This window comes from Hyla sarda, unplaced genomic scaffold (genome assembly GCF_029499605.1).
Source record: "Hyla sarda isolate aHylSar1 unplaced genomic scaffold, aHylSar1.hap1 scaffold_523, whole genome shotgun sequence".
NCBI lineage: Eukaryota > Metazoa > Chordata > Amphibia > Anura > Hylidae > Hyla > Hyla sarda.
In genome coordinates this window covers 160,507-177,096 of record NW_026610534.1, presented here as the reverse complement: position 1 = coordinate 177,096, position 16,590 = coordinate 160,507, and the positions used below count along the sequence as shown (strand labels likewise).

The 16,590-nt window shown below is 55.4% G+C and overlaps 16 non-coding genes and 9 pseudogenes across 16 annotated transcripts; all 25 read left to right on the top strand.

Moving 5' to 3' along the window:
* The first annotated feature begins 595 nt into the window (after nt 1-595).
* On the top strand, nt 596-714 carry LOC130338476 (5S ribosomal RNA). Its single transcript, XR_008879164.1, has one exon. It is a non-coding gene; the product is annotated as a 5S ribosomal RNA (ribosomal RNA).
* Nucleotides 715-1,014: 300 nt separating this feature from the next.
* LOC130338722 (5S ribosomal RNA) lies at nt 1,015-1,134 on the top strand (annotated as a pseudogene).
* Nucleotides 1,135-1,787: 653 nt separating this feature from the next.
* On the top strand, nt 1,788-1,906 carry LOC130338475 (5S ribosomal RNA). The gene has a single exon (XR_008879163.1). It is a non-coding gene; the product is annotated as a 5S ribosomal RNA (ribosomal RNA).
* A 300-nt stretch (nt 1,907-2,206) lies between these two features.
* LOC130338721 (5S ribosomal RNA) lies at nt 2,207-2,326 on the top strand (annotated as a pseudogene).
* A 654-nt stretch (nt 2,327-2,980) lies between these two features.
* On the top strand, nt 2,981-3,099 carry LOC130338552 (5S ribosomal RNA). Its single transcript, XR_008879233.1, has one exon. It is a non-coding gene; the product is annotated as a 5S ribosomal RNA (ribosomal RNA).
* A 653-nt stretch (nt 3,100-3,752) lies between these two features.
* Nucleotides 3,753-3,871, top strand: LOC130338551 (5S ribosomal RNA). Its single transcript, XR_008879232.1, has one exon. It is a non-coding gene; the product is annotated as a 5S ribosomal RNA (ribosomal RNA).
* Nucleotides 3,872-4,521: 650 nt separating this feature from the next.
* On the top strand, nt 4,522-4,640 carry LOC130338473 (5S ribosomal RNA). The gene has a single exon (XR_008879161.1). It is a non-coding gene; the product is annotated as a 5S ribosomal RNA (ribosomal RNA).
* Nucleotides 4,641-4,940: 300 nt separating this feature from the next.
* LOC130338719 (5S ribosomal RNA) lies at nt 4,941-5,060 on the top strand (annotated as a pseudogene).
* A 651-nt stretch (nt 5,061-5,711) lies between these two features.
* LOC130338472 (5S ribosomal RNA) lies at nt 5,712-5,830 on the top strand. The gene has a single exon (XR_008879160.1). It is a non-coding gene; the product is annotated as a 5S ribosomal RNA (ribosomal RNA).
* Nucleotides 5,831-6,131: 301 nt separating this feature from the next.
* Nucleotides 6,132-6,251, top strand: LOC130338717 (5S ribosomal RNA; annotated as a pseudogene).
* A 658-nt stretch (nt 6,252-6,909) lies between these two features.
* Nucleotides 6,910-7,028, top strand: LOC130338471 (5S ribosomal RNA). The gene has a single exon (XR_008879159.1). It is a non-coding gene; the product is annotated as a 5S ribosomal RNA (ribosomal RNA).
* Nucleotides 7,029-7,328: 300 nt separating this feature from the next.
* LOC130338716 (5S ribosomal RNA) lies at nt 7,329-7,448 on the top strand (annotated as a pseudogene).
* A 659-nt stretch (nt 7,449-8,107) lies between these two features.
* LOC130338536 (5S ribosomal RNA) lies at nt 8,108-8,226 on the top strand. Its single transcript, XR_008879218.1, has one exon. It is a non-coding gene; the product is annotated as a 5S ribosomal RNA (ribosomal RNA).
* A 300-nt stretch (nt 8,227-8,526) lies between these two features.
* Nucleotides 8,527-8,646, top strand: LOC130338715 (5S ribosomal RNA; annotated as a pseudogene).
* Nucleotides 8,647-9,306: 660 nt separating this feature from the next.
* On the top strand, nt 9,307-9,425 carry LOC130338550 (5S ribosomal RNA). The gene has a single exon (XR_008879231.1). It is a non-coding gene; the product is annotated as a 5S ribosomal RNA (ribosomal RNA).
* Nucleotides 9,426-10,078: 653 nt separating this feature from the next.
* Nucleotides 10,079-10,197, top strand: LOC130338549 (5S ribosomal RNA). The gene has a single exon (XR_008879230.1). It is a non-coding gene; the product is annotated as a 5S ribosomal RNA (ribosomal RNA).
* Nucleotides 10,198-10,851: 654 nt separating this feature from the next.
* Nucleotides 10,852-10,970, top strand: LOC130338547 (5S ribosomal RNA). Its single transcript, XR_008879228.1, has one exon. It is a non-coding gene; the product is annotated as a 5S ribosomal RNA (ribosomal RNA).
* A 654-nt stretch (nt 10,971-11,624) lies between these two features.
* LOC130338546 (5S ribosomal RNA) lies at nt 11,625-11,743 on the top strand. The gene has a single exon (XR_008879227.1). It is a non-coding gene; the product is annotated as a 5S ribosomal RNA (ribosomal RNA).
* Nucleotides 11,744-12,392: 649 nt separating this feature from the next.
* On the top strand, nt 12,393-12,511 carry LOC130338470 (5S ribosomal RNA). The gene has a single exon (XR_008879158.1). It is a non-coding gene; the product is annotated as a 5S ribosomal RNA (ribosomal RNA).
* Nucleotides 12,512-12,811: 300 nt separating this feature from the next.
* LOC130338714 (5S ribosomal RNA) lies at nt 12,812-12,931 on the top strand (annotated as a pseudogene).
* A 658-nt stretch (nt 12,932-13,589) lies between these two features.
* Nucleotides 13,590-13,708, top strand: LOC130338469 (5S ribosomal RNA). The gene has a single exon (XR_008879157.1). It is a non-coding gene; the product is annotated as a 5S ribosomal RNA (ribosomal RNA).
* Nucleotides 13,709-14,008: 300 nt separating this feature from the next.
* Nucleotides 14,009-14,128, top strand: LOC130338713 (5S ribosomal RNA; annotated as a pseudogene).
* A 660-nt stretch (nt 14,129-14,788) lies between these two features.
* On the top strand, nt 14,789-14,907 carry LOC130338545 (5S ribosomal RNA). Its single transcript, XR_008879226.1, has one exon. It is a non-coding gene; the product is annotated as a 5S ribosomal RNA (ribosomal RNA).
* A 654-nt stretch (nt 14,908-15,561) lies between these two features.
* On the top strand, nt 15,562-15,680 carry LOC130338468 (5S ribosomal RNA). The gene has a single exon (XR_008879156.1). It is a non-coding gene; the product is annotated as a 5S ribosomal RNA (ribosomal RNA).
* A 300-nt stretch (nt 15,681-15,980) lies between these two features.
* On the top strand, nt 15,981-16,090 carry LOC130338783 (5S ribosomal RNA; annotated as a pseudogene).
* The last annotated feature ends 500 nt before the right edge of the window (nt 16,091-16,590 follow it).

Below are 16,590 nucleotides of genomic sequence, written 5' to 3'. Positions count from 1 at the left end.
CCCGAATATCGGGGGGGGGGGAGATTTACGAAAACCTGTTTTGGGGGAAAAGTTGGCCCATTGCCCGTAAGCATCCAATGAGATGGCTTCTTCCAGTTTCAAAAAGGTAGCAAATAAAAAATGAAAAGAAGCAATGTGATCGGTTGCTACGGGCAACTGCTCCGCTTTTTCTCTGCGCAGGTTTTGACGAATCTCCCCCATTCAACTTGGGGCAAGCCAGAGCTGGAAGCCGCAGAGGCCTGTGTGCCGGTTTGCTGCTTGCTACTGTCAGCACACAATCCGTCCATCCAGCTCCGTGTCCCGGCCAGAAAAGCTCATTGCCCCTGCAGCCAGGCATGTGTAAATATAAGAGTTAAAAGCAGCCCAGCCAGGAAATGGCCAGGCTTTGAGCAGGCTGAGGCTGAAGGGGCCAGCCCGAGCAAGGGCTCCCTGTGCAAAGCAGTTTGTGTACGTAAGCCATAGAGCCAGTGAGCTGAAGCAGCCTTGGAGCTGGGCTGAGTGCGTGGAAAGGAGGGGGGCAGGAAGCAGGCCCAGTGCTGAGCAGCAGGCAGGCAGGCTGCAGAGTAGAAGAGCTGCAAATGAGAGGCTCGTCTCTGCCTACGGCCACACCACCCTGAACACGCCCGATCTCGTCTGATCTCGGAAGCTAAGCAGGGTCGGGCCTGGTTAGTACTTGGATGGGAGACCGCCTGGGAATACCAGGTGCTGTAGGCTTTTTGCTTTTTCTCACTTCAACCAGCAGGGGTCAGTCTCCCCTATGCCTTTTTTACATTCACTTTCTTAGCTGCACATTTGCTTCTTTTCTTCTTTTTTTATGGCCTTTCTCCCTTGTGTTGTTTATGTGACGTCACAGTACGGGATATGCTCCTACAGTCCTATCAGCTTGAGTCCCTGCACGTCCCCAGGGCTCACCTGCAATGTACGCAGGGGTGCGCTACCTGCTGTCCAGCCCTTTGCGCAACGGTCCGCGGCCTGGAGGAAAGCTGCTTGTGCGACAGAGTGGGGCCAGCCAGTGTCTACCGGCCACACCACCCTGGGTATGCCCGATCTCGTCTGATCTCGGAAGCCAAGCAGGGTCGGGCTCGGACAGTACTGGGATGGTTGACCTCCTGGGAATACCGGGTGCTGTAGACAGGTTGCGATGTTTCTTTACACTTTCTCCTCTGGCCCAGCCTGGGAAGGCACTTTCCCGAATATCGGGGGGGGGGGGGGGAGATTTACGAAAACCTGTTTTGGGGGAAAAGTTGGCCCATTGCCCGTAAGCATCCAATGAGATGGCTTCTTCCAGTTTCAAAAAGGTAGCTAATAAAAAATGAAAAGAAGCAATGTGATCGGTTGCTACGGGCAACTGCTCCGCTTTTTCTCTGCGCAGGTTTTGACGAATCTCCCCCATTCAACTTGGGGCAAGCCAGAGCTGGAAGCCGCAGAGGCCTGTGTGCCGGTTTGCTGCTTGCTACTGTCAGCACACAATCCGTCCATCCAGCTCCGTGTCCCGGCCAGAAAAGCTCATTGCCCCTGCAGCCAGGCATGTGTAAATATAAGAGTTAAAAGCAGCCCAGCCAGGAAATGGCCAGGCTTTGAGCAGGCTGAGGCTGAAGGGGCCAGCCCGAGCAAGGGCTCCCTGTGCAAAGCAGTTTGTGTACGTAAGCCATAGAGCCAGTGAGCTGAAGCAGCCTTGGAGCTGGGCTGAGTGCGTGGAAAGGAGGGGGGCAGGAAGCAGGCCCAGTGCTGAGCAGCAGGCAGGCAGGCTGCAGAGTAGAAGAGCTGCAAATGAGAGGCTCGTCTCTGCCTACGGCCACACCACCCTGAACACGCCCGATCTCGTCTGATCTCGGAAGCTAAGCAGGGTCGGGCCTGGTTAGTACTTGGATGGGAGACCGCCTGGGAATACCAGGTGCTGTAGGCTTTTTGCTTTTTCTCACTTCAACCAGCAGGGGTCAGTCTCCCCTATGCCTTTTTTACATTCACTTTCTTAGCTGCACATTTGCTTCTTTTCTTCTTTTTTTATGGCCTTTCTCCCTTGTGTTGTTTATGTGACGTCACAGTACGGGATATGCTCCTACAGTCCTATCAGCTTGAGTCCCTGCACGTCCCCAGGGCTCACCTGCAATGTACGCAGGGGTGCGCTACCTGCTGTCCAGCCCTTTGCGCAACGGTCCGCGGCCTGGAGGAAAGCTGCTTGTGCGACAGAGTGGGGCCAGCCAGTGTCTACCGGCCACACCACCCTGGGTATGCCCGATCTCGTCTGATCTCGGAAGCCAAGCAGGGTCGGGCTCGGACAGTACTGGGATGGTTGACCTCCTGGGAATACCGGGTGCTGTAGACAGGTTGCGATGTTTCTTTACACTTTCTCCTCTGGCCCAGCCTGGGAAGGCACTTTCCCGAATATCGGGGGGGGGGGGAGATTTACGAAAACCTGTTTTGGGGGAAAAGTTGGCCCATTGCCCGTAAGCATCCAATGAGATGGCTTCTTCCAGTTTCAAAAAGGTAGCAAATAAAAAATGAAAAGAAGCAATGTGATCGGTTGCTACGGGCAACTGCTCCGCTTTTTCTCTGCGCAGGTTTTGACGAATCTCCCCCATTCAACTTGGGGCAAGCCAGAGCTGGAAGCCGCAGAGGCCTGTGTGCCGGTTTGCTGCTTGCTACTGTCAGCACACAATCCGTCCATCCAGCTCCGTGTCCCGGCCAGAAAAGCTCATTGCCCCTGCAGCCAGGCATGTGTAAATATAAGAGTTAAAAGCAGCCCAGCCAGGAAATGGCCAGGCTTTGAGCAGGCTGAGGCTGAAGGGGCCAGCCCGAGCAAGGGCTCCCTGTGCAAAGCAGTTTGTGTACGTAAGCCATAGAGCCAGTGAGCTGAAGCAGCCTTGGAGCTGGGCTGAGTGCGTGGAAAGGAGGGGGGCAGGAAGCAGGCCCAGTGCTGAGCAGCAGGCAGGCAGGCAGGCTGCAGAGTAGAAGAGCTGCAAATGAGAGGCTCGTCTCTGCCTACGGCCACACCACCCTGAACACGCCCGATCTCGTCTGATCTCGGAAGCCAAGCAGGGTTGGGCTCGGACAGTACTGGGATGGTTGACCTCCTGGGAATACCGGGTGCTGTAGACAGGTTGCGATGTTTCTTTACACTTTCTCCTCTGGCCCAGCCTGGGAAGGCACTTTCCCGAATATCGGGGGGGGGGGAGATTTACGAAAACCTGTTTTGGGGGAAAAGTTGGCCCATTGCCCGTAAGCATCCAATGAGATGGCTTCTTCCAGTTTCAAAAAGGTAGCAAATAAAAAATGAAAAGAAGCAATGTGATCGGTTGCTACGGGCAACTGCTCCGCTTTTTCTCTGCGCAGGTTTTGACGAATCTCCCCCATTCAACTTGGGGCAAGCCAGAGCTGGAAGCCGCAGAGGCCTGTGTGCCGGTTTGCTGCTTGCTACTGTCAGCACACAATCCGTCCATCCAGCTCCGTGTCCCGGCCAGAAAAGCTCATTGCCCCTGCAGCCAGGCATGTGTAAATATAAGAGTTAAAAGCAGCCCAGCCAGGAAATGGCCAGGCTTTGAGCAGGCTGAGGCTGAAGGGGCCAGCCCGAGCAAGGGCTCCCTGTGCAAAGCAGTTTGTGTACGTAAGCCATAGAGCCAGTGAGCTGAAGCAGCCTTGGAGCTGGGCTGAGTGCGTGGAAAGGAGGGGGGCAGGAAGCAGGCCCAGTGCTGAGCAGCAGGCAGGCAGGCAGGCTGCAGAGTAGAAGAGCTGCAAATGAGAGGCTCGTCTCTGCCTACGGCCACACCACCCTGAACACGCCCGATCTCGTCTGATCTCGGAAGCCAAGCAGGGTTGGGCTCGGACAGTACTGGGATGGTTGACCTCCTGGGAATACCGGGTGCTGTAGACAGGTTGCGATGTTTCTTTACACTTTCTCCTCTGGCCCAGCCTGGGAAGGCACTTTCCCGAATATCGGGGGGGGGGGGAGATTTACGAAAACCTGTTTTGGGGGAAAAGTTGGCCCATTGCCCGTAAGCATCCAATGAGATGGCTTCTTCCAGTTTCAAAAAGGTAGCAAATAAAAAATGAAAAGAAGCAATGTGATCGGTTGCTACGGGCAACTGCTCCGCTTTTTCTCTGCGCAGGTTTTGACGAATCTCCCCCATTCAACTTGGGGCAAGCCAGAGCTGGAAGCCGCAGAGGCCTGTGTGCCGGTTTGCTGCTTGCTACTGTCAGCACACAATCCGTCCATCCAGCTCCGTGTCCCGGCCAGAAAAGCTCATTGCCCCTGCAGCCAGGCATGTGTAAATATAAGAGTTAAAAGCAGCCCAGCCAGGAAATGGCCAGGCTTTGAGCAGGCTGAGGCTGAAGGGGCCAGCCCGAGCAAGGGCTCCCTGTGCAAAGCAGTTTGTGTACGTAAGCCATAGAGCCAGTGAGCTGAAGCAGCCTTGGAGCTGGGCTGAGTGCGTGGAAAGGAGGGGGGCAGGAAGCAGGCCCAGTGCTGAGCAGCAGGCAGGCAGGCTGCAGAGTAGAAGAGCTGCAAATGAGAGGCTCGTCTCTGCCTACGGCCACACCACCCTGAACACGCCCGATCTCGTCTGATCTCGGAAGCTAAGCAGGGTCGGGCCTGGTTAGTACTTGGATGGGAGACCGCCTGGGAATACCAGGTGCTGTAGGCTTTTTGCTTTTTCTCACTTCAACCAGCAGGGGTCAGTCTCCCCTATGCCTTTTTTACATTCACTTTCTTAGCTGCACATTTGCTTCTTTTCTTCTTTTTTTATGGCCTTTCTCCCTTGTGTTGTTTATGTGACGTCACAGTACGGGATATGCTCCTACAGTCCTATCAGCTTGAGTCCCTGCACGTCCCCAGGGCTCACCTGCAATGTACGCAGGGGTGCGCTACCTGCTGTCCAGCCCTTTGCGCAACGGTCCGCGGCCTGGAGGAAAGCTGCTTGTGCGACAGAGTGGGGCCAGCCAGTGTCTACCGGCCACACCACCCTGGGTATGCCCGATCTCGTCTGATCTCGGAAGCCAAGCAGGGTCGGGCTCGGACAGTACTGGGATGGTTGACCTCCTGGGAATACCGGGTGCTGTAGACAGGTTGCGATGTTTCTTTACACTTTCTCCTCTGGCCCAGCCTGGGAAGGCACTTTCCCGAATATCGGGGGGGGGGGGGAGATTTACGAAAACCTGTTTTGGGGGAAAAGTTGGCCCATTGCCCGTAAGCATCCAATGAGATGGCTTCTTCCAGTTTCAAAAAGGTAGCTAATAAAAAATGAAAAGAAGCAATGTGATCGGTTGCTACGGGCAACTGCTCCGCTTTTTCTCTGCGCAGGTTTTGACGAATCTCCCCCATTCAACTTGGGGCAAGCCAGAGCTGGAAGCCGCAGAGGCCTGTGTGCCGGTTTGCTGCTTGCTACTGTCAGCACACAATCCGTCCATCCAGCTCCATGTCCCGGCCAGAAAAGCTCATTGCCCCTGCAGCCAGGCATGTGTAAATATAAGAGTTAAAAGCAGCCCAGCCAGGAAATGGCCAGGCTTTGAGCAGGCTGAGGCTGAAGGGGCCAGCCCGAGCAAGGGCTCCCTGTGCAAAGCAGTTTGTGTACGTAAGCCATAGAGCCAGTGAGCTGAAGCAGCCTTGGAGCTGGGCTGAGTGCGTGGAAAGGAGGGGGGCAGGAAGCAGGCCCAGTGCTGAGCAGCAGGCAGGCAGGCTGCAGAGTAGAAGAGCTGCAAATGAGAGGCTCGTCTCTGCCTACGGCCACACCACCCTGAACACGCCCGATCTCGTCTGATCTCGGAAGCTAAGCAGGGTCGGGCCTGGTTAGTACTTGGATGGGAGACCGCCTGGGAATACCAGGTGCTGTAGGCTTTTTGCTTTTTCTCACTTCAACCAGCAGGGGTCAGTCTCCCCTATGCCTTTTTTACATTCACTTTCTTAGCTTGCACATTTGCTTCTTTTCTTCTTTTTTTATGGCCTTTCTCCCTTGTGTTGTTTATGTGACGTCACAGTACGGGATATGCTCCTACAGTCCTATCAGCTTGAGTCCCTGCACGTCCCCAGGGCTCACCTGCAATGTACGCAGGGGTGCGCTACCTGCTGTCCAGCCCTTTGCGCAACGGTCCGCGGCCTGGAGGAAAGCTGCTTGTGCGACAGAGTGGGGCCAGCCAGTGTCTACCGGCCACACCACCCTGGGTATGCCCGATCTCGTCTGATCTCGGAAGCCAAGCAGGGTCGGGCTCGGACAGTACTGGGATGGTTGACCTCCTGGGAATACCGGGTGCTGTAGACAGGTTGCGATGTTTCTTTACACTTTCTCCTCTGGCCCAGCCTGGGAAGGCACTTTCCCGAATATCGGGGGGGGGGGGAGATTTACGAAAACCTGTTTTGGGGGAAAAGTTGGCCCATTGCCCGTAAGCATCCAATGAGATGGCTTCTTCCAGTTTCAAAAAGGTAGCAAATAAAAAATGAAAAGAAGCAATGTGATCGGTTGCTACGGGCAACTGCTCCGCTTTTTCTCTGCGCAGGTTTTGACGAATCTCCCCCATTCAACTTGGGGCAAGCCAGAGCTGGAAGCCGCAGAGGCCTGTGTGCCGGTTTGCTGCTTGCTACTGTCAGCACACAATCCGTCCATCCAGCTCCGTGTCCCGGCCAGAAAAGCTCATTGCCCCTGCAGCCAGGCATGTGTAAATATAAGAGTTAAAAGCAGCCCAGCCAGGAAATGGCCAGGCTTTGAGCAGGCTGAGGCTGAAGGGGCCAGCCCGAGCAAGGGCTCCCTGTGCAAAGCAGTTTGTGTACGTAAGCCATAGAGCCAGTGAGCTGAAGCAGCCTTGGAGCTGGGCTGAGTGCGTGGAAAGGAGGGGGGCAGGAAGCAGGCCCAGTGCTGAGCAGCAGGCAGGCAGGCAGGCAGGCTGCAGAGTAGAAGAGCTGCAAATGAGAGGCTCGTCTCTGCCTACGGCCACACCACCCTGAACACGCCCGATCTCGTCTGATCTCGGAAGCTAAGCAGGGTCGGGCCTGGTTAGTACTTGGATGGGAGACCGCCTGGGAATACCAGGTGCTGTAGGCTTTTTGCTTTTTCTCACTTCAACCAGCAGGGGTCAGTCTCCCCTATGCCTTTTTTACATTCACTTTCTTAGCTGCACATTTGCTTCTTTTCTTCTTTTTTTATGGCCTTTCTCCCTTGTGTTGTTTATGTGACGTCACAGTACGGGATATGCTCCTACAGTCCTATCAGCTTGAGTCCCTGCACGTCCCCAGGGCTCACCTGCAATGTACGCAGGGGTGCGCTACCTGCTGTCCAGCCCTTTGCGCAACGGTCCGCGGCCTGGAGGAAAGCTGCTTGTGCGACAGAGTGGGGCCAGCCAGTGTCTACCGGCCACACCACCCTGGGTATGCCCGATCTCGTCTGATCTCGGAAGCCAAGCAGGGTCGGGCTCGGACAGTACTGGGATGGTTGACCTCCTGGGAATACCGGGTGCTGTAGACAGGTTGCGATGTTTCTTTACACTTTCTCCTCTGGCCCAGCCTGGGAAGGCACTTTCCCGAATATCGGGGGGGGGGGGGAGATTTACGAAAACCTGTTTTGGGGGAAAAGTTGGCCCATTGCCCGTAAGCATCCAATGAGATGGCTTCTTCCAGTTTCAAAAAGGTAGCAAATAAAAAATGAAAAGAAGCAATGTGATCGGTTGCTACGGGCAACTGCTCCGCTTTTTCTCTGCGCAGGTTTTGACGAATCTCCCCCATTCAACTTGGGGCAAGCCAGAGCTGGAAGCCGCAGAGGCCTGTGTGCCGGTTTGCTGCTTGCTACTGTCAGCACACAATCCGTCCATCCAGCTCCGTGTCCCGGCCAGAAAAGCTCATTGCCCCTGCAGCCAGGCATGTGTAAATATAAGAGTTAAAAGCAGCCCAGCCAGGAAATGGCCAGGCTTTGAGCAGGCTGAGGCTGAAGGGGCCAGCCCGAGCAAGGGCTCCCTGTGCAAAGCAGTTTGTGTACGTAAGCCATAGAGCCAGTGAGCTGAAGCAGCCTTGGAGCTGGGCTGAGTGCGTGGAAAGGAGGGGGGCAGGAAGCAGGCCCAGTGCTGAGCAGCAGGCAGGCAGGCAGGCAGGCTGCAGAGTAGAAGAGCTGCAAATGAGAGGCTCGTCTCTGCCTACGGCCACACCACCCTGAACACGCCCGATCTCATCTGATCTCGGAAGCTAAGCAGGGTCGGGCCTGGTTAGTACTTGGATGGGAGACCGCCTGGGAATACCAGGTGCTGTAGGCTTTTTGCTTTTTCTCACTTCAACCAGCAGGGGTCAGTCTCCCCTATGCCTTTTTTACATTCACTTTCTTAGCTGCACATTTGCTTCTTTTCTTCTTTTTTTATGGCCTTTCTCCCTTGTGTTGTTTATGTGACGTCACAGTACGGGATATGCTCCTACAGTCCTATCAGCTTGAGTCCCTGCACGTCCCCAGGGCTCACCTGCAATGTACGCAGGGGTGCGCTACCTGCTGTCCAGCCCTTTGCGCAACGGTCCGCGGCCTGGAGGAAAGCTGCTTGTGCGACAGAGTGGGGCCAGCCAGTGTCTACCGGCCACACCACCCTGGGTATGCCCGATCTCGTCTGATCTCGGAAGCCAAGCAGGGTCGGGCTCGGACAGTACTGGGATGGTTGACCTCCTGGGAATACCGGGTGCTGTAGACAGGTTGCGATGTTTCTTTACACTTTCTCCTCTGGCCCAGCCTGGGAAGGCACTTTCCCGAATATCGGGGGGGGGGGGGGGGGGAGATTTACGAAAACCTGTTTTGGGGGAAAAGTTGGCCCATTGCCCGTAAGCATCCAATGAGATGGCTTCTTCCAGTTTCAAAAAGGTAGCAAATAAAAAATGAAAAGAAGCAATGTGATCGGTTGCTACGGGCAACTGCTCCGCTTTTTCTCTGCGCAGGTTTTGACGAATCTCCCCCATTCAACTTGGGGCAAGCCAGAGCTGGAAGCCGCAGAGGCCTGTGTGCCGGTTTGCTGCTTGCTACTGTCAGCACACAATCCGTCCATCCAGCTCCGTGTCCCGGCCAGAAAAGCTCATTGCCCCTGCAGTCAGGCATGTGTAAATATAAGAGTTAAAAGCAGCCCAGCCAGGAAATGGCCAGGCTTTGAGCAGGCTGAGGCTGAAGGGGCCAGCCCGAGCAAGGGCTCCCTGTGCAAAGCAGTTTGTGTACGTAAGCCATAGAGCCAGTGAGCTGAAGCAGCCTTGGAGCTGGGCTGAGTGCGTGGAAAGGAGGGGGGCAGGAAGCAGGCCCAGTGCTGAGCAGCAGGCAGGCAGGCAGGCTGCAGAGTAGAAGAGCTGCAAATGAGAGGCTCGTCTCTGCCTACGGCCACACCACCCTGAACACGCCCGATCTCGTCTGATCTCGGAAGCCAAGCAGGGTTGGGCTCGGACAGTACTGGGATGGTTGACCTCCTGGGAATACCGGGTGCTGTAGACAGGTTGCGATGTTTCTTTACACTTTCTCCTCTGGCCCAGCCTGGGAAGGCACTTTCCCGAATATCGGGGGGGGGGGAGATTTACGAAAACCTGTTTTGGGGGAAAAGTTGGCCCATTGCCCGTAAGCATCCAATGAGATGGCTTCTTCCAGTTTCAAAAAGGTAGCAAATAAAAAATGAAAAGAAGCAATGTGATCGGTTGCTACGGGCAACTGCTCCGCTTTTTCTCTGCGCAGGTTTTGACGAATCTCCCCCATTCAACTTGGGGCAAGCCAGAGCTGGAAGCCGCAGAGGCCTGTGTGCCGGTTTGCTGCTTGCTACTGTCAGCACACAATCCGTCCATCCAGCTCCGTGTCCCGGCCAGAAAAGCTCATTGCCCCTGCAGCCAGGCATGTGTAAATATAAGAGTTAAAAGCAGCCCAGCCAGGAAATGGCCAGGCTTTGAGCAGGCTGAGGCTGAAGGGGCCAGCCCGAGCAAGGGCTCCCTGTGCAAAGCAGTTTGTGTACGTAAGCCATAGAGCCAGTGAGCTGAAGCAGCCTTGGAGCTGGGCTGAGTGCGTGGAAAGGAGGGGGGCAGGAAGCAGGCCCAGTGCTGAGCAGCAGGCAGGCAGGCAGGCTGCAGAGTAGAAGAGCTGCAAATGAGAGGCTCGTCTCTGCCTACGGCCACACCACCCTGAACACGCCCGATCTCGTCTGATCTCGGAAGCCAAGCAGGGTTGGGCTCGGACAGTACTGGGATGGTTGACCTCCTGGGAATACCGGGTGCTGTAGACAGGTTGCGATGTTTCTTTACACTTTCTCCTCTGGCCCAGCCTGGGAAGGCACTTTCCCGAATATCGGGGGGGGGGGGAGATTTACGAAAACCTGTTTTGGGGGAAAAGTTGGCCCATTGCCCGTAAGCATCCAATGAGATGGCTTCTTCCAGTTTCAAAAAGGTAGCAAATAAAAAATGAAAAGAAGCAATGTGATCGGTTGCTACGGGCAACTGCTCCGCTTTTTCTCTGCGCAGGTTTTGACGAATCTCCCCCATTCAACTTGGGGCAAGCCAGAGCTGGAAGCCGCAGAGGCCTGTGTGCCGGTTTGCTGCTTGCTACTGTCAGCACACAATCCGTCCATCCAGCTCCGTGTCCCGGCCAGAAAAGCTCATTGCCCCTGCAGCCAGGCATGTGTAAATATAAGAGTTAAAAGCAGCCCAGCCAGGAAATGGCCAGGCTTTGAGCAGGCTGAGGCTGAAGGGGCCAGCCCGAGCAAGGGCTCCCTGTGCAAAGCAGTTTGTGTACGTAAGCCATAGAGCCAGTGAGCTGAAGCAGCCTTGGAGCTGGGCTGAGTGCGTGGAAAGGAGGGGGGCAGGAAGCAGGCCCAGTGCTGAGCAGCAGGCAGGCAGGCAGGCTGCAGAGTAGAAGAGCTGCAAATGAGAGGCTCGTCTCTGCCTACGGCCACACCACCCTGAACACGCCCGATCTCGTCTGATCTCGGAAGCCAAGCAGGGTTGGGCTCGGACAGTACTGGGATGGTTGACCTCCTGGGAATACCGGGTGCTGTAGACAGGTTGCGATGTTTCTTTACACTTTCTCCTCTGGCCCAGCCTGGGAAGGCACTTTCCCGAATATCGGGGGGGGGGGGAGATTTACGAAAACCTGTTTTGGGGGAAAAGTTGGCCCATTGCCCGTAAGCATCCAATGAGATGGCTTCTTCCAGTTTCAAAAAGGTAGCAAATAAAAAATGAAAAGAAGCAATGTGATCGGTTGCTACGGGCAACTGCTCCGCTTTTTCTCTGCGCAGGTTTTGACGAATCTCCCCCATTCAACTTGGGGCAAGCCAGAGCTGGAAGCCGCAGAGGCCTGTGTGCCGGTTTGCTGCTTGCTACTGTCAGCACACAATCCGTCCATCCAGCTCCGTGTCCCGGCCAGAAAAGCTCATTGCCCCTGCAGCCAGGCATGTGTAAATATAAGAGTTAAAAGCAGCCCAGCCAGGAAATGGCCAGGCTTTGAGCAGGCTGAGGCTGAAGGGGCCAGCCCGAGCAAGGGCTCCCTGTGCAAAGCAGTTTGTGTACGTAAGCCATAGAGCCAGTGAGCTGAAGCAGCCTTGGAGCTGGGCTGAGTGCGTGGAAAGGAGGGGGGCAGGAAGCAGGCCCAGTGCTGAGCAGCAGGCAGGCAGGCAGGCTGCAGAGTAGAAGAGCTGCAAATGAGAGGCTCGTCTCTGCCTACGGCCACACCACCCTGAACACGCCCGATCTCGTCTGATCTCGGAAGCCAAGCAGGGTTGGGCTCGGACAGTACTGGGATGGTTGACCTCCTGGGAATACCGGGTGCTGTAGACAGGTTGCGATGTTTCTTTACACTTTCTCCTCTGGCCCAGCCTGGGAAGGCACTTTCCCGAATATCGGGGGGGGGGGAGATTTACGAAAACCTGTTTTGGGGGAAAAGTTGGCCCATTGCCCGTAAGCATCCAATGAGATGGCTTCTTCCAGTTTCAAAAAGGTAGCAAATAAAAAATGAAAAGAAGCAATGTGATCGGTTGCTACGGGCAACTGCTCCGCTTTTTCTCTGCGCAGGTTTTGACGAATCTCCCCCATTCAACTTGGGGCAAGCCAGAGCTGGAAGCCGCAGAGGCCTGTGTGCCGGTTTGCTGCTTGCTACTGTCAGCACACAATCCGTCCATCCAGCTCCGTGTCCCGGCCAGAAAAGCTCATTGCCCCTGCAGCCAGGCATGTGTAAATATAAGAGTTAAAAGCAGCCCAGCCAGGAAATGGCCAGGCTTTGAGCAGGCTGAGGCTGAAGGGGCCAGCCCGAGCAAGGGCTCCCTGTGCAAAGCAGTTTGTGTACGTAAGCCATAGAGCCAGTGAGCTGAAGCAGCCTTGGAGCTGGGCTGAGTGCGTGGAAAGGAGGGGGGCAGGAAGCAGGCCCAGTGCTGAGCAGCAGGCAGGCAGGCTGCAGAGTAGAAGAGCTGCAAATGAGAGGCTCGTCTCTGCCTACGGCCACACCACCCTGAACACGCCCGATCTCGTCTGATCTCGGAAGCTAAGCAGGGTCGGGCCTGGTTAGTACTTGGATGGGAGACCGCCTGGGAATACCAGGTGCTGTAGGCTTTTTGCTTTTTCTCACTTCAACCAGCAGGGGTCAGTCTCCCCTATGCCTTTTTTACATTCACTTTCTTAGCTGCACATTTGCTTCTTTTCTTCTTTTTTTATGGCCTTTCTCCCTTGTGTTGTTTATGTGACGTCACAGTACGGGATATGCTCCTACAGTCCTATCAGCTTGAGTCCCTGCACGTCCCCAGGGCTCACCTGCAATGTACGCAGGGGTGCGCTACCTGCTGTCCAGCCCTTTGCGCAACGGTCCGCGGCCTGGAGGAAAGCTGCTTGTGCGACAGAGTGGGGCCAGCCAGTGTCTACCGGCCACACCACCCTGGGTATGCCCGATCTCGTCTGATCTCGGAAGCCAAGCAGGGTCGGGCTCGGACAGTACTGGGATGGTTGACCTCCTGGGAATACCGGGTGCTGTAGACAGGTTGCGATGTTTCTTTACACTTTCTCCTCTGGCCCAGCCTGGGAAGGCACTTTCCCGAATATCGGGGGGGGGGGGAGATTTACGAAAACCTGTTTTGGGGGAAAAGTTGGCCCATTGCCCGTAAGCATCCAATGAGATGGCTTCTTCCAGTTTCAAAAAGGTAGCAAATAAAAAATGAAAAGAAGCAATGTGATCGGTTGCTACGGGCAACTGCTCCGCTTTTTCTCTGCGCAGGTTTTGACGAATCTCCCCCATTCAACTTGGGGCAAGCCAGAGCTGGAAGCCGCAGAGGCCTGTGTGCCGGTTTGCTGCTTGCTACTGTCAGCACACAATCCGTCCATCCAGCTCCGTGTCCCGGCCAGAAAAGCTCATTGCCCCTGCAGCCAGGCATGTGTAAATATAAGAGTTAAAAGCAGCCCAGCCAGGAAATGGCCAGGCTTTGAGCAGGCTGAGGCTGAAGGGGCCAGCCCGAGCAAGGGCTCCCTGTGCAAAGCAGTTTGTGTACGTAAGCCATAGAGCCAGTGAGCTGAAGCAGCCTTGGAGCTGGGCTGAGTGCGTGGAAAGGAGGGGGGCAGGAAGCAGGCCCAGTGCTGAGCAGCAGGCAGGCAGGCAGGCAGGCTGCAGAGTAGAAGAGCTGCAAATGAGAGGCTCGTCTCTGCCTACGGCCACACCACCCTGAACACGCCCGATCTCGTCTGATCTCGGAAGCTAAGCAGGGTCGGGCCTGGTTAGTACTTGGATGGGAGACCGCCTGGGAATACCAGGTGCTGTAGGCTTTTTGCTTTTTCTCACTTCAACCAGCAGGGGTCAGTCTCCCCTATGCCTTTTTTACATTCACTTTCTTAGCTGCACATTTGCTTCTTTTCTTCTTTTTTTATGGCCTTTCTCCCTTGTGTTGTTTATGTGACGTCACAGTACGGGATATGCTCCTACAGTCCTATCAGCTTGAGTCCCTGCACGTCCCCAGGGCTCACCTGCAATGTACGCAGGGGTGCGCTACCTGCTGTCCAGCCCTTTGCGCAACGGTCCGCGGCCTGGAGGAAAGCTGCTTGTGCGACAGAGTGGGGCCAGCCAGTGTCTACCGGCCACACCACCCTGGGTATGCCCGATCTCGTCTGATCTCGGAAGCCAAGCAGGGTCGGGCTCGGACAGTACTGGGATGGTTGACCTCCTGGGAATACCGGGTGCTGTAGACAGGTTGCGATGTTTCTTTACACTTTCTCCTCTGGCCCAGCCTGGGAAGGCACTTTCCCGAATATCGGGGGGGGGGGGGGGGGGAGATTTACGAAAACCTGTTTTGGGGGAAAAGTTGGCCCATTGCCCGTAAGCATCCAATGAGATGGCTTCTTCCAGTTTCAAAAAGGTAGCAAATAAAAAATGAAAAGAAGCAATGTGATCGGTTGCTACGGGCAACTGCTCCGCTTTTTCTCTGCGCAGGTTTTGACGAATCTCCCCCATTCAACTTGGGGCAAGCCAGAGCTGGAAGCCGCAGAGGCCTGTGTGCCGGTTTGCTGCTTGCTACTGTCAGCACACAATCCGTCCATCCAGCTCCGTGTCCCGGCCAGAAAAGCTCATTGCCCCTGCAGCCAGGCATGTGTAAATATAAGAGTTAAAAGCAGCCCAGCCAGGAAATGGCCAGGCTTTGAGCAGGCTGAGGCTGAAGGGGCCAGCCCGAGCAAGGGCTCCCTGTGCAAAGCAGTTTGTGTACGTAAGCCATAGAGCCAGTGAGCTGAAGCAGCCTTGGAGCTGGGCTGAGTGCGTGGAAAGGAGGGGGGCAGGAAGCAGGCCCAGTGCTGAGCAGCAGGCAGGCAGGCAGGCTGCAGAGTAGAAGAGCTGCAAATGAGAGGCTCGTCTCTGCCTACGGCCACACCACCCTGAACACGCCCGATCTCGTCTGATCTCGGAAGCCAAGCAGGGTTGGGCTCGGACAGTACTGGGATGGTTGACCTCCTGGGAATACCGGGTGCTGTAGACAGGTTGCGATGTTTCTTTACACTTTCTCCTCTGGCCCAGCCTGGGAAGGCACTTTCCCGAATATCGGGGGGGGGGGGAGATTTACGAAAACCTGTTTTGGGGGAAAAGTTGGCCCATTGCCCGTAAGCATCCAATGAGATGGCTTCTTCCAGTTTCAAAAAGGTAGCAAATAAAAAATGAAAAGAAGCAATGTGATCGGTTGCTACGGGCAACTGCTCCGCTTTTTCTCTGCGCAGGTTTTGACGAATCTCCCCCATTCAACTTGGGGCAAGCCAGAGCTGGAAGCCGCAGAGGCCTGTGTGCCGGTTTGCTGCTTGCTACTGTCAGCACACAATCCGTCCATCCAGCTCCGTGTCCCGGCCAGAAAAGCTCATTGCCCCTGCAGCCAGGCATGTGTAAATATAAGAGTTAAAAGCAGCCCAGCCAGGAAATGGCCAGGCTTTGAGCAGGCTGAGGCTGAAGGGGCCAGCCCGAGCAAGGGCTCCCTGTGCAAAGCAGTTTGTGTACGTAAGCCATAGAGCCAGTGAGCTGAAGCAGCCTTGGAGCTGGGCTGAGTGCGTGGAAAGGAGGGGGGCAGGAAGCAGGCCCAGTGCTGAGCAGCAGGCAGGCAGGCAGGCTGCAGAGTAGAAGAGCTGCAAATGAGAGACTCGTCTCTGCCTACGGCCACACCACCCTGAACACGCCCGATCTCGTCTGATCTCGGAAGCTAAGCAGGGTCGGGCCTGGTTAGTACTTGGATGGGAGACCGCCTGGGAATACCAGGTGCTGTAGGCTTTTTGCTTTTTCTCACTTCAACCAGCAGGGGTCAGTCTCCCCTATGCCTTTTTTACATTCACTTTCTTAGCTGCACATTTGCTTCTTTTCTTCTTTTTTTATGGCCTTTCTCCCTTGTGTTGTTTATGTGACGTCACAGTACGGGATATGCTCCTACAGTCCTATCAGCTTGAGTCCCTGCACGTCCCCAGGGCTCACCTGCAATGTACGCAGGGGTGCGCTACCTGCTGTCCAGCCCTTTGCGCAACGGTCCGCGGCCTGGAGGAAAGCTGCTTGTGCGACAGAGTGGGGCCAGCCAGTGTCTACCGGCCACACCACCCTGGGTATGCCTGATCTCGGAAGCCAAGCAGGGTCGGGCTCGGACAGTACTGGGATGGTTGACCTCCTGGGAATACCGGGTGCTGTAGACAGGTTGCGATGTTTCTTTACACTTTCTCCTCTGGCCCAGCCTGGGAAGGCACTTTCCCGAATATCGGGGGGGGGGGGAGATTTACGAAAACCTGTTTTGGGGGAAAAGTTGGCCCATTGCCCGTAAGCATCCAATGAGATGGCTTCTTCCAGTTTCAAAAAGGTAGCAAATAAAAAATGAAAAGAAGCAATGTGATCGGTTGCTACGGGCAACTGCTCCGCTTTTTCTCTGCGCAGGTTTTGACGAATCTCCCCCATTCAACTTGGGGCAAGCCAGAGCTGGAAGCCGCAGAGGCCTGTGTGCCGGTTTGCTGCTTGCTACTGTCAGCACACAATCCGTCCATCCAGCTCCGTGTCCCGGCCAGAAAAGCTCATTGCCCCTGCAGCCAGGCATGTGTAAATATAAGAGTTAAAAGCAGCCCAGCCAGGAAATGGCCAGGCTTTGAGCAGGCTGAGGCTGAAGGGGCCAGCCCGAGCAAGGGCTCCCTGTGCAAAGCAGTTT